Genomic DNA, 12,741 nt, shown 5'->3' with positions numbered 1-12,741 from the left:
CCTGTTTTCAATATAATGCACTCTGTTTCCTCTGTCTTTCACAGAAAACAACAGCTATTCTAGCTCCTGAAGCATTGTTATTTTTTTAAACCATAATCTCAGTAAGTGCTTATTTTCAGGGGAAAATAACCTAGAAAAGCTTGTTTGCTGAACAGGTGTTCTTCCCTAACAGTACCTAAACTTTTTCATTGCAGAAAAAGTTTATGTAGAGATTTAGTATAGAATAATATCTATAGAGCTTTAAAATCACACTGTAGCTTATTCTCCAGTAACTCCTCCCTGAGGACAAATGGTTTCAAGATATTTCTTTTTAACTAATTCTTCCAACATTCACTTTTAAAATACAAGTACACGTGTGTTGTGGAAGGCTAAATGTAATTTCATTCTCTTTAAATTGTATCCAAGCCATTCTTTTTGGCGTTGTAAATTCTGATTCACATGGAGAAAAGGAAGCTCATAACTTCCTGAGTTACTTCCTTCCCAAATGTGGTGGAGAGAGCACTTTAAAGAAATGAATGGATTGGGAATAAGTAAGTAACTTGTTTATTTCTTAATGTTACAGATCCAGTTACTGGAAGCATTCTACATGATCAAGCCATGTTTTTGAGAAACTTATTTGTGAATAAATAAACTTAAAATTTAAGGTAAGATTTTTCTTTACATCTACGTTCTTTTTAAATTTGAGTAATTTAATAGTTGTCCTATTAACATGCAGAATGGTTAAATTATATGTTTCATTTTCATTTTATCTACTGCCTCTTGTCATCAGTCAGCATAGTATTTTCTTTAGAGAATTATATGAACCTACATTAGGCTGTGGTTATGAACACAGAAATCAGCGTGGTCTGTGGGCAGACAAACAAATTACACTGATTTAAAAGAGGCCCGAGACTTATTGCATGTCAGCTGCTCCACAGTAACTGCCTATATACATGCTTTTATCCTCCAGTAAGTGATATGTAAACTAATGGTGGTTTACTCCTTGAAAAGGGCTGTGGTTTAGTTTACTGGGTAAGGACTTGCACACAGACTGGCTGACAAATAGTAAATCACTGCCTCCTTTTAACTCGGTAATTTGTTATTCGTATTGTAAACAATAAAAAGAATGTATAAACATTGACGGCTTCAAGAAACATTACATGAATGGGAAGTAAGAGAGAATGAGAGATCACTGACCAACAGAGTTACTGTTTTTAACTGTAACCCCCAATGCTTCTCTTGAAGGTCAACACCTAGGAAGTACCATATTTACTTAAATTCAGGATGAGGTTTCCCCCCTCGACATGTAGGGGGAAGTGTCTTGTCTTGGATTCAGATACAAGGCAGTGAGGGGCCTCAGCTGCTACCTGTCCCCCCCACCTCCCCTCTGCCTCTGCACCCCTATGTCCCCACCCTCCCTTGCTACTTACACTTGCTCTGCTCCAGTAGGCTCTGGGCCCTGGAGCCAGGGCTGGAACTGTCAGGAATTGTAGGTGGAAAGGAGACCAGGGCCAGGGTTGATTACCCCCTGCACCTGCCTCCCCCTACCATCTGCCCCCTACTGCCTCCCCCACCCTCCTTGCCACTGTTTTCCCCTCTTGCAGCAGTGGGGGGATGAATTAGGATCACCCACCAAGAATTAGGTTCAATACATGCAAAATTATAGCAAATTTACAAATTTTCACATATAGAATCTAATTACTGGGGGATCAGCTTAAATTCAGAGTCATATTGGGTTTGGGTAAATACAGTAGATTCTCCCAGCAATAAGGAAATGGCTAGATCTTTCCCTGCTATCCAAATAAATACCATATTTGATTGCATAATATGCATATTACCTTCATATTTCCCCCCAGATCATCTGGGGAAGATTGTGTTATGCATAATATAAAAAGAAGAGTACGCCCCACAGGTCTGGAAATTGGCAGGGGAGGACTTGGGGTGAAAAAGTGACAGTGTTAATTGCCATGGCTATTGGGAGCGATGGCAATTAATGCTGCCAGTGCTCTCTCCCTTTCTTTCCCATGCTCCCTACACCCCTCTTCCAAATTTCTGATCTTTGGGGATCCCTCCCTCCCCAACTGCATGCCAGATCAGAATCATGTGTGGTGTTGGCCCATGACTGGATCATGTCTGACCTGGCACATGGCTCCAGAGCCAACACGCAGTCCTAGATTTGCTGCACAGCTCTGGAGCCTTGGCTCATGGTTGGACCCAGCATGCAGTCTGAGCACCCAGCATAGCATGCTGGATTGGGCCCTGCACTCATGTTTCCAGATTGGATGAGCTACTTAAGGCCCAGCCCCACCTCCCCTTTCCTCTCCCACCCCAGCCCCTCACTCCCAAGCTTCAGCCCCCTGTTCCCCACAGCCCTCCAGTTGCCCCCATCCCAACCAGGCCAGAGTGCTACAACTCTGATTTGTGCAGGCATCAGCAGAGCAAGTCCAGCCCTGGAACAGGTGGGAGGGAAGAGGAAGGGAGGCCTGGGGCACCCCCACCCTTGCACCAGCCAGCCTGGCCACAGCCTCTCCCCCCCCACCAGGCAGCATCTGGCTGCCCCACCTCTGTGAGCATGAGCATTGGTCCCTGTGCCTCTGTCCTGGCCACAGAGCTCCCCACTGACCCCCAAGGACCCCCTGCCTCTTTCCCCTGCTCGACAAGTAGGCAGTACCCGCCCTGCCCTGTCGTAGGCCAGCCCCAACACCCAGACAGCTTCCTCCAGCTCTGCCAGGCATCAGCCCCTTCCCTTCACACACACACTCTCTCTCTCTCCCTCTCTCTCTCTCTCTCTCTCTCTCTCTCTCTCTCTCTCCCCGGACAGTCTCCAAGCTCTGTCCCTCCAGCCCTGCCCCACATAGACTTACCCGCATCCAGCTGCCAAAGCTGCTCCCACCATTCTGCTTGGCTGCATGCCGGGCATGTGCATTTGTGTGCGCACACACATGGTGCCCCCTGCGTCCATTCGCCTTCTACCTGCTCCCACCAGCAGAGCACAGCAAAATCTTGGACATTGGTTCAGATTTCAAAAAAATGCCCAGATGGAGATCAGAGAATCCAAAAAGAGGACATGTCCGGGAAAATTCAGATATATGGTAACCCTAACTCAACTGCTGTCAGTGCTGAACTTTTAGCAACCTTGAAATTAAATAATGTCCTACCTTCTTTTAGAAGGGTAAAGCCCTCTCAGCGAACTGAGCCTTAATGAGGAGCAGACAGCTAAGGAAAGGTTCGGCTTAGCAAGGTAATGAGTCTAAATTAGTTATGAACAATTAAGCGTAGCCTGTTCCCACATGAACTGGCCAGCAAGCTTGAAAGCAGGTGTGGCCAAGCTGTGGCATGCTTGCCACAAGTGGCATGGAGCAGCTTCTGTGTGGGACATATGGGGCAGGGAACAAAAAGCAGAACAGCAGATTGGGCTGGGGAAGGGAATCAGAGGAGCACTTGGGAAGGTGCAGGGCTTACCTTGTAGTATGCCTGACAAGAAAGGTTGGCCTCCACTGCTTTAAAGCACTGCTAATGCCAGATTCATGGTGAAATCAATGGTGTTTGACAAATGGCATATTCCTGTCTGAATATGCTGAAGTCCCATTGGCTTTTATAAGGACATGCATCTTTAAGTGCTGCTGAATCAGGGCCTATGTTTTACAACATAGTGGTACTACAAGGAACACATTTTTCTGATCCCACCTGATACTCAGCCTTGAGTGTTAACTGTCATCAAAAAGTCCAAAGAAGATGACTTGTTTGCTAATCTGAGTCCAAAGGTATTGTTTTGCTGTGAAGTCCTTGAAGAGAAGGGTGTATAATTGGAGTGTTAGTGCAGTCAGAGTAAATTACATATTGCAGCAGTATAATAAATTCATAGAAATAATATGGAGAGAGAGAGAGTGTATAAAATTCACTTTAATTAAAATTTTCTTGCTTTCCTCCCATTTAATTTACTGTTTCTAAGCCTTGAAGTCAAAAAACTTGCTTGATAGAAGCTGTGTGGAGTTAATTTTTCTGAAAGAAAACAAATGTATTATTTGTTTAGAAGGTTAAGATCAATATTTTATGCTGGTCTTGGCAGCTATGAGGGAGCCATTGAAAGGATAAGACCAGATGCTTGATGTCCTGGCAAAGACAGGCTGCTACATGTTGTGCTGCTTGGAGCTTTTCTGTTGTCTTCCAGTGAGTTTCAGATGTAGTTAATTGCACAGCTCACTCTGGAGATGATAAATGCATGGATCAATGTGATCAGGTCCTTGTCTGAGAGGACAGGATAATGTTTTCTAGTGAGCTAGAGATAAAAAGTGGTATTTTTAGACATCAATATTTGCTGGTTATCTAGCTTTACTAAGGGTCAGAGAAAACCCTGAGGCTTTGTAGCAATTTAAATGTAAGCTGCATGCATTAAGTGGAAGGTAGAGATCATATTTTGGCTACTTTTTGGTCAGCATCACTTTAATCTTACCTGGGTTCAGCTTGCACAAGAACTCTCTTCATCAAAAAGCTAATCTTTTTTTTTAATATGTATTTTAGCACTATCAGCAGTTGCATAAGGTCAGAATGATATGTGGACTTGAGGGTGGAAATAGACTTTGTCAAGTAAAGCCGATGTGTCCCGGCATAGCTGATCAGCTTCATTGGGTGAAACACACATCACCTATTGTCCTGTCCATAGATGTTGCAGTACAATGGGTGATGGGTTCTCCCAGAGTTTGTGGGGCCCAGTTCTTCATGCTCTAGAAATTTCCAAGCAGGATTGGGCCTCTCAAGACCTGGGATCACCTGCCTGGCTTTCCCTACTTACCAAGGTATACCCCAGATTTCCTAGGATGTATCTTGGTAAGTGGGGAAACTCTCACTTTCCCCATTTACTAAGGCATGCCCAGGAGATCCTGGGGGCACATCTCAGGAAGCAGGGAAAGCTGAACAGGTGCTCCCAGGGCTTGAAGGGCCCAATCCTGCCTGGGAATTCCCAAGGTGCACAGGATCAGGCCCCTGGAGCCCCTGCCCAGGATGGCTGGGGAAAATTGGGTAGCTCTGAGCTACCCATGCTCTCACATCATAAAGTAAGCAGACATCAACTACTGAAGAGCGGTATAAGTTGATATCACCTTTGTTGTGGCCACTCTTTTTGGTGCCATGAAGGGCATGGTTATCTGTTCGCTTGGGCTATGTGCCACGCTATGTGCCACCGTAAGAAATTTTATAGAGGCACAAAAGCAACAGAAGGCAACATCTGCTTCCACCCTGGCTGTTATCAGCATAGTGTTGCAGCTAAGCCTGTGGCACTACCCGGACTCTCCCTGTGATCTCCTGTAGATACTGAAGAGGAATCAGTACAGATTTTTATGGAATCGCAGAGGTGAGGATCTTAGGGGAGATGAATCAAGTATCCATCACTACAGTGGCTTTGTCTTTCCTGTCGTATTTAGACAACTATTTAACTGTTGAGTTCAGACTTGATTTGCTGTGAAGGTAGGTATCTTCAAGACGATGTGGAGAGAGCTCGAGAGAGTCCGGAGAAGAGCCACTCGTATGATTAGAGGCCTGAAGAGCAAGCCATACGAGGAAAGACTGACAGTGGGAAAAGAGAAGGCTTCAGTAGGATTTGGTGGCAGCTTGTATCAGGGGTGAGCATCAGGGGCTAAGCTAACAACTATTCACCAAAGCGCCGCAGGGGAAAACCAGGAGCAACAGTTGTAAACTCCTAGAAGAAGGTTTCAGACTGGATATAAGGAGAAACTTCTTCATGGTTCATGTGACCAGACTCTGGAATAGATTCCCAGCAGGCGTGGTGCAGGCACCTACCCTGGAGATCTACAAAAGGAGACTGGACACGCGCCTTTCTGGGGTTATTTGACCCCAGCCGTCTCTCCTGCCCAGAGCAGGAGGCCTGAACCCGATGATCTCACCAGCCCTTCCAGCCCTAAACTTCTGTGAATCTATATCAAAATCTGCTGTGCCCTCAGTTGTTATTTAGTTTCCTGTTGTTAACTGATGTCTCAGCTTCTGAGAGGAAGTAGAAATTTGTGTGTTGGTAAGTAATTCAGCTGTACTATATTGCCAACAGTGACTTACATAGAGCATCCTTGGTGTTTATACAAAACTTGCAGGAAAAATAGCCTTGTGTGTGTGAATTGTAGAGAACAGGCACCCTTAAATGTTTGATAATTTTTCACCCAGTACCTCAGTTGCATTGTTCAGCTGACCCTTTCACTGAAAAATGTCAAATAACAGGGATAAAAACCTAGTTAGCTTTTGATATTAAAAGTTAATTAAAATGATTATCATGTACTATATTTATACTAATGATGTCTGGCTATACAGTTGGCTGAATTGGATTGGTAGCTGCTGTAATAAAGAGACAGAGCAGGTGCTTTGGGGACTATTCTTGGCTGCTGAACTGAAAGCGGAAATTTACCCCAAGGAAATATGTTCAGTTTGTTCTTGTTGGCCTGATCTATGAATGAATCACTCAAAGTACAGAAAGATACCTCTCCGCTCTGACAGTGATACTGCTCTGGTAGTGTTAGTGACTGAATGTGTCAGTGAACTGTAGCAAAGTTATCTTCAGAATGAAATCATTGGACCATTTTGACTCTGGTTTTTGCATAGTAGTTCAGGAGAAAAGTGCACCCAAATTTTGGGGGGAAGTGCGGTTCACCATCTTGACTATGGTGTTCATGTCTGGGCATTGCAGTCTATGAATTCGGGATTCGCCTCCTAAAGTTGATAACTCCAGTCTGGAGAGAATAGCCACAGCTCCTTGAACCCATATATTACAATAAATCAAATGGTCATTTGGTTTTTTAATTTCCATTCCTTTAGCAGTCCTGTGTAAGGAGGTACCTGTGCTGGTCACCTGTTGCTTCAGAAAGGTTAACTGTAGAAATATGACAACAATTAGCATTTGACCCCCAGATACTTAGAAGTTGGACAGCCTTGGCATAACGAAAGTTCAAAAACTTCTTACCCTACTTTCTTCATTACAGTATGTGCATACAGAACCTGGGCAAAAGTGCAATGTAAGATAAATACTGTTCTAGAATAACATGGCTTACGTCATCAAATAGACTCAAATATTGACTTAAAGGATGTTTCTGAATTGGCTGCTTGTAATTTAGGGTCTGATAATAAATATTAGTAGGGAAATAGAAAAGGGTCGATCTCTTATTTCTCCATTGAGGGGGAACCAGAAATAGAGAAACCATGTGCATTGGAAAGCTCATGTTACTTTATTCAGCAAAGTTGGATATGAGAAATCAAATGATGGCTTCAGCTAAGATTTTGTTTGTCTGACAGCTGAAAGAAACAATTGACTTGGCAAAAAACAAGGTTTTTAGAAGTTCCATGCAGAGAACTGATTGTGGGAACTTTCTTTTTGGAGTATTTCCTGTCAGCGTATGTGGATACTGTTTAAACTGAAGGAGCCCAAATGATTTTGTAAGAGCATGTGCACAAATATTTATTAGTAATAGTAAAAAAATTACCTTAATGTCTCTGTGGGAGTAACATCTAGATATTAGTGTTGCCTCTGCACCCTCCTCAGGAATGGGTAAAGCAATATATTGTAAGCAGATCAGGATACAGTTTCCTTGGCTGTGCAAGATCTTTATAAGAGCGTGGGATCCCATATCTCTTGGTTGCTTTTAATGTTATATAGTCCACTTGAAGAATAGAGAGGCAAGATATTAGCATGGGATAACTTAAGCAGGCTGCTTTGTTCTTTCCCACCGATACTCAGTCACCTTTCTGTCAGGTAACTTAAAGGACGTTTGCACTAATGTGCCTAAAGCAATGCCCAGGGGTTCAGTTCAAAATGTACTCCTTTGCTTCAAAGATAGTAAACATTGTTAAATACGAAGGTGGTTTTTCCTATATCCATTTCATCTTACAAAGTATCACTTCTAAATACAAAGCAGTTTTTGCAGAGCACATCAAAATATGCAAATTTTTAAATCATTGAAGTCAGTGGAGTCAAGTCTTACTAATGATGTCTCTGTCAGCTGCTCCATCTGCACCATTACAGTGTTTTTATCATTTAATATTTGCCTTATACTGATGACAATAGTTAAGTTGTTTTTCATGACAAAAACAATACCTATAATGTCATGCATGAAGTAATGGTGCAAAAGCAAATTTTACTCCAAAGGCAAATACTGGGCCCAAACACCAGGGCTGAGTACCAAAGTCAGAAAGCCTGAGGCTAAATCGATTCAATCTTTGCAGGCTAGTCTATGCTGTATAGATTGAACCAATAAGCAAGTGAACAGACGTCACTTTTGATTCCAAAAATGCAGCCACATGCCTGCAGTGGCCTAGGCGGGTGCACTAGAGCACACCTCCCTGCTTGGCTGGAGCACATAGCTTAGGCCAGGGCTAGCCTGCCCACCCTGTTGGGGGGGGGGGCGCGGGTTGTGGGGACATCCAAAACATCCTGGGATGCTGGGGAATTGTGACTAGGAACAGAGGTTGCACATAAACTGGTTTTAGTGATTGAAAACTGATTTAAACTTGTAACACAACAGAAATTCAGTGCACATAAACTGCTTTCAAAATGGCCAAAACCAGTTTAAGATGAACCTGGTTAGATGTAATATCAGACTTAACTGATTTAGGTCAAACCAGCTTATAGAACTTTTGTTCCAGATTCCTTCCTGGTTCAAGTTCACTCACAGTCCCCCAGCAGCCCTGGACTGTGCTGTCTTCTCCAGTGGAGCAGGGATTGTCTCACCTCTCTGCTCCCTGTCCTGCTTCCTGCCTGTGTCTGTCAGGCCCTGGGGGGCAGGGGACCAGGGAACAGACCCTCAGACGTTCCCTGCCCAGGGTCTACACAACGTGCAGGGGGAGAGAAGACCCCTCTGATGGGGTTTTTTTGACCCTTGGCAGCCTTTCTCTGTCCCTCCCTCCTCCCCAGGGTACAGCCTGGGAAATCAGCCACTTCGCTCTCCCCTGCACAGCTGCTTGCCTTAGTTGGTGCCACATGAGGGAGGGCAAAGGAGTTCCCAAGGCCCTGGGGGTATGGGCACCAGGGAGCCCCTGCCTCAGGGGGCTTCCTCCACCCTGGCTGGGGGTCCCCTAGCCAGGTAAGCACAGCCCTGGGGAAGCAAAGGGATTCCCCTCCTTCCCCTTCCCAGCTGCTGATTGCTTCAGCTGCTACCACAGGAGGAAGGGGAAAAGTCCTCCAGGTTGGGTGTCTGCCTGTGCAGCCCAGCATTGGGGCACCAGGGAGCCCCTGCCTTGAGGGGCTTCCCCCCACCCCAGCCCAGAGTCCCTCAGCCAGGGGCAGCACCGGGGAGCTAAGGGGCATTCTTTCCCTGCCGAACCCCATGGCTGCTTGCCGTAGGAGTCTGAGATAGCCTGGGGCAGCCTCAGGGAGCAGAGGGAAATTCCCCTACTCCTGCAGGTACGTGATTGACCTTTCATTAGATGTCTCCAATCAACATAGTAAATAGTATTAAGAAATTAAGAAACCTAGATATTTTGCTGGGTTTTTCAACAGTGCTTAAAACCACCCAGCAGAGATCACCATGTTATGTCTTTGTTATACACAACACGTAGTACTAGAGACATCTGCCCCAAAGAACTGTCCTAATAGACATCAGACAAAAAATGAAAGTAGAAAAGGGATCACAGACATTAGAGTGACTTGCCCAAGATCTCACAGAGGATTGATGGCTAAACCCAAGCCTCCTGATTCTGCTGTCCAGGACACTATCCATTGGACCCAGTGCCTCCAGTTCATAGATGTTGCTTTCTACCTTTAGTTGATATCTTTAGGTGCCTGTAGACGTGCAGGGATGCTGCTCCAACGTGATATAATTACAGTGTGTTGAAGCAAACTTGATTGAGTCTGCCAGAGTGTGCTAATTAGTGCTCTCCAGCATCCTCTGCATCTTGTGTTTTCAGTGTCCCCGTGCTTCAAAATGGCAGCAGGGGCATTTTAACTAAAGCTCATTGAACAATCTCTAATTAAAACTCCCTTGCCACCATTTTGAAGAGTGGGACACTGAATGCAGGAGACACGGCAGGTGCTTTAATTAGAGTAATTCTCAGAACTGCTTTAATTAAAGTATTCCCTTCCGCGCCCCCCCGCGTCCCTCTCCCCGCCAGCGGAGCACATGTAAAGATGCCCTTTACTGCTGAGGTATAGCAACTGCTATGGTTTGCATTCCCACAGAGGGGCGTTTCAAATAAGAACAAAAATGTGACGCAGGACCTAATAAGCAAGTGGGAGAGCCATAGTAAACTGAAACTTCTCTTGAGGTTGGGCAGTTTCCCATTTGTAACCACTAATTTGCTTGGTGATGTGAATGATTAATCTCAATTTTTGTGTTCCTTATTTCCTGTCTTTTGAATACAGTGTACATCCTAAATGTATACAGAGCCTTACTTAGCATTTTAATTCAAAATGTGAAGTGGATGGGAAATAATAAGAATAGAAATAGGCAGTGTTGTAAGAAAATTCCCATTTAGTCTTTTTGCTTATAGATCTGTTGTTCAGCTGTAGCTGTGAGGTCAATCCTAGGGGATGATTTGAGTTTGTACAAGCATATAATATATGATGGCATAAAAAAGCAAATGCATTTTTCATGTAATGGAATATTTTCATAGGATCTTCTAAAGTGACACAGCAGATTAATGTAGACAACAGAAATGTGAATGCCTTTAAAAAGTGGGTCAAGTGGTCTCATGGTTATGTATAAGAATTGTAGCATAGGTTTAGTTTAGGATGTGTCCTGTTGGGGTCACGTGGCTCAATATTAATGTACTTCCTACTGAATTTAGCACAGTACTTAATAATTATTACACTATAAATATATTGTAAAATTCTGAAGGATCCCTGCCACTTGTTTTCTTAACTGCACTAGTAAAAAGCAGACAAAGCATTATGCTTATGTTATAAGCAATTACATTTATGGTTATACCAGGGGTGTTAAATGCATCTGGCTTGCTTGGCCAAATTGGCTGTCTCAGAGTCAGGACACAGGGCTGGCCCATTAGGGTGCAGCATGTTGGCCCCCTGCACCACGTACAGCACCCATGGAGCTAGGCCCAACCCACACCCCACCTGCAGTGCAAGCCCCAGAGTGGGACTGGCAATGCTGCATGCAATGTGCAGTCTGGACTGGCTGCATGCATTGCACATAGGACATGGTACTGGCATGGGTCGTGCACTGTATGTTGCACCCTGCCAAACTGGCCCTGTATGCTAGCCCTGGCACAGCACAGTCCAGATCAGTCCCTGGGCCAGGATATAGTATCAACCTGGTAAGGTGCTGCATGCAGTGCATCCCAGCTGGCTCTGCCTGCCATTTGCAGCACCCATGGTGCTGGGTCCAGCCTGTGCCTGGACCAGACTGGCTCCACACCTGGCATGTGGTACACAGGGGCGACACCAGACTGGCTGTACATGTGGCATGTGGCACAATTATTTGTGTTGGATACTGAAGTGTTTCATCTGTATTTGAGGCCTTCATCTGAGGCCTGTAGGCCAGATCATATGGTTACATGGGCCAGATCCAGCCCATAGGCCACATGTTTGACACCTGTGTGTTATACCAGTTATACTTGAGCTTTTCTTCTACAGCAGTTCTTACTAGTTATTTCAGGTACCCTAATTGAGAAAGTTTTCCAGTACTCATGCTTGCAATGGTGTCTTACTTACTGTAGGGATAGTTGTAAACCTGTCTGAGCTCTGAAGGAAAACCTCTAACACATTTTTCATTAGTCTTCAATCTCCTGGTCATTTATGGGATTGTTTCTGATTTGTAATTCTCCAGTTAATAAGAGTATAAAAATACCAGTATAATTAAATACATGCATTCAGTGGAGTTTCTTGTGGTGACTGGAGTTCATGTGGTTGGTCTTGAAGTAATGTTCACTGTGAAGACTACATTGAAATGTGTTATGTCTATATTATAGCACTGAAAAATCAGTCACATGCTGCAAAGTGTAAAGAAAAGTCAGTGTTCTTAAGCATACATTTGTTCTATAAACCATATATAAGTCACAGCATCTTCTATTCTTTATGCTGATGACACTGTGGCACTAAGTCCAAATGTTACCCTGTTGATTCGCTTTTCATTCTACATTGTTTTACCCTCCTGCTAGCTGACACCAGTCCAGACATAGTGGGGATCACTGAAACGTGGTGGGACCCAACACATGACGGCAGTGAATATCAAGGGCTATAGGCTGTACAAGAAGGACAGGACAGGGAGGAAAGGTGGGGGCGTGGTGCTCTACATTAAAGAGGAATACACATCCTCGTCAATTAGCAAAGAATCAGAGGAGGGGCACACTGAAGTGCTCTGGGGTAGAATACAAGGCAGTCGAGGGGAAAGAGACTTAATGGTGGGGGTCTACTACAGACTTCCCAGCCAAGGGGAAGAGCTAGACCGGGAATTCTTAAGTCAGCTCGCGGAGGTAGTTAGGTCAAAGGACATGGTCATCATGGGTGACCTGAACTTTCCAGACATCTGGGAAGAGCAGTCAGCCAGGTCTGACCACTCACGTAGGTTCCTAGCCAGAATGCAGGACCTCCATCTAACCCAGGAGGTGCACAGCCCCACCGGTGGAGATGCCTTGTTGGACCTGGTGCTGGCCATGGGTGACAACCTGGCGAGAAGGCTGCGGGTGCTTGACCACCTGGGCGACAGTGATCATCGCCTGCTGGGATTCACCATCCAGTGCAAGGTGGCAAAGGCCTGCAGCAAGGCAGCCGCCCTAGATTTCAGAAGGGCGGACTTCAGTGAGCTAAGGAGAATAGTC

At 44.9% G+C, this 12,741-nt stretch overlaps 1 protein-coding gene across 2 annotated transcripts in view; it reads left to right on the top strand.

The window, feature by feature from the left end:
- Positions 1-536: 536 nt before the first annotated feature.
- Positions 537-12,741, top strand: part of TLN2 (talin 2) — a 247,679-nt gene continuing 235,474 nt past the window's right edge. For both annotated transcript variants that reach the window (XM_019533415.1, XM_019533414.1), the window contains exon 1: positions 537-644. The gene's annotated coding sequence lies outside the window, so the exon portion shown is untranslated. The remainder of the gene's footprint in view (positions 645-12,741) is intronic.

This window comes from Crocodylus porosus, unplaced genomic scaffold (genome assembly GCF_001723895.1).
Source record: "Crocodylus porosus isolate Cpor-Errol unplaced genomic scaffold, CroPor_comp1, whole genome shotgun sequence".
Taxonomy (NCBI): domain Eukaryota; kingdom Metazoa; phylum Chordata; order Crocodylia; family Crocodylidae; genus Crocodylus; species Crocodylus porosus.
The sequence above is the reverse complement of the archived record's forward strand: the minus strand, read 5'-3'. Positions and strand labels throughout refer to the sequence as shown.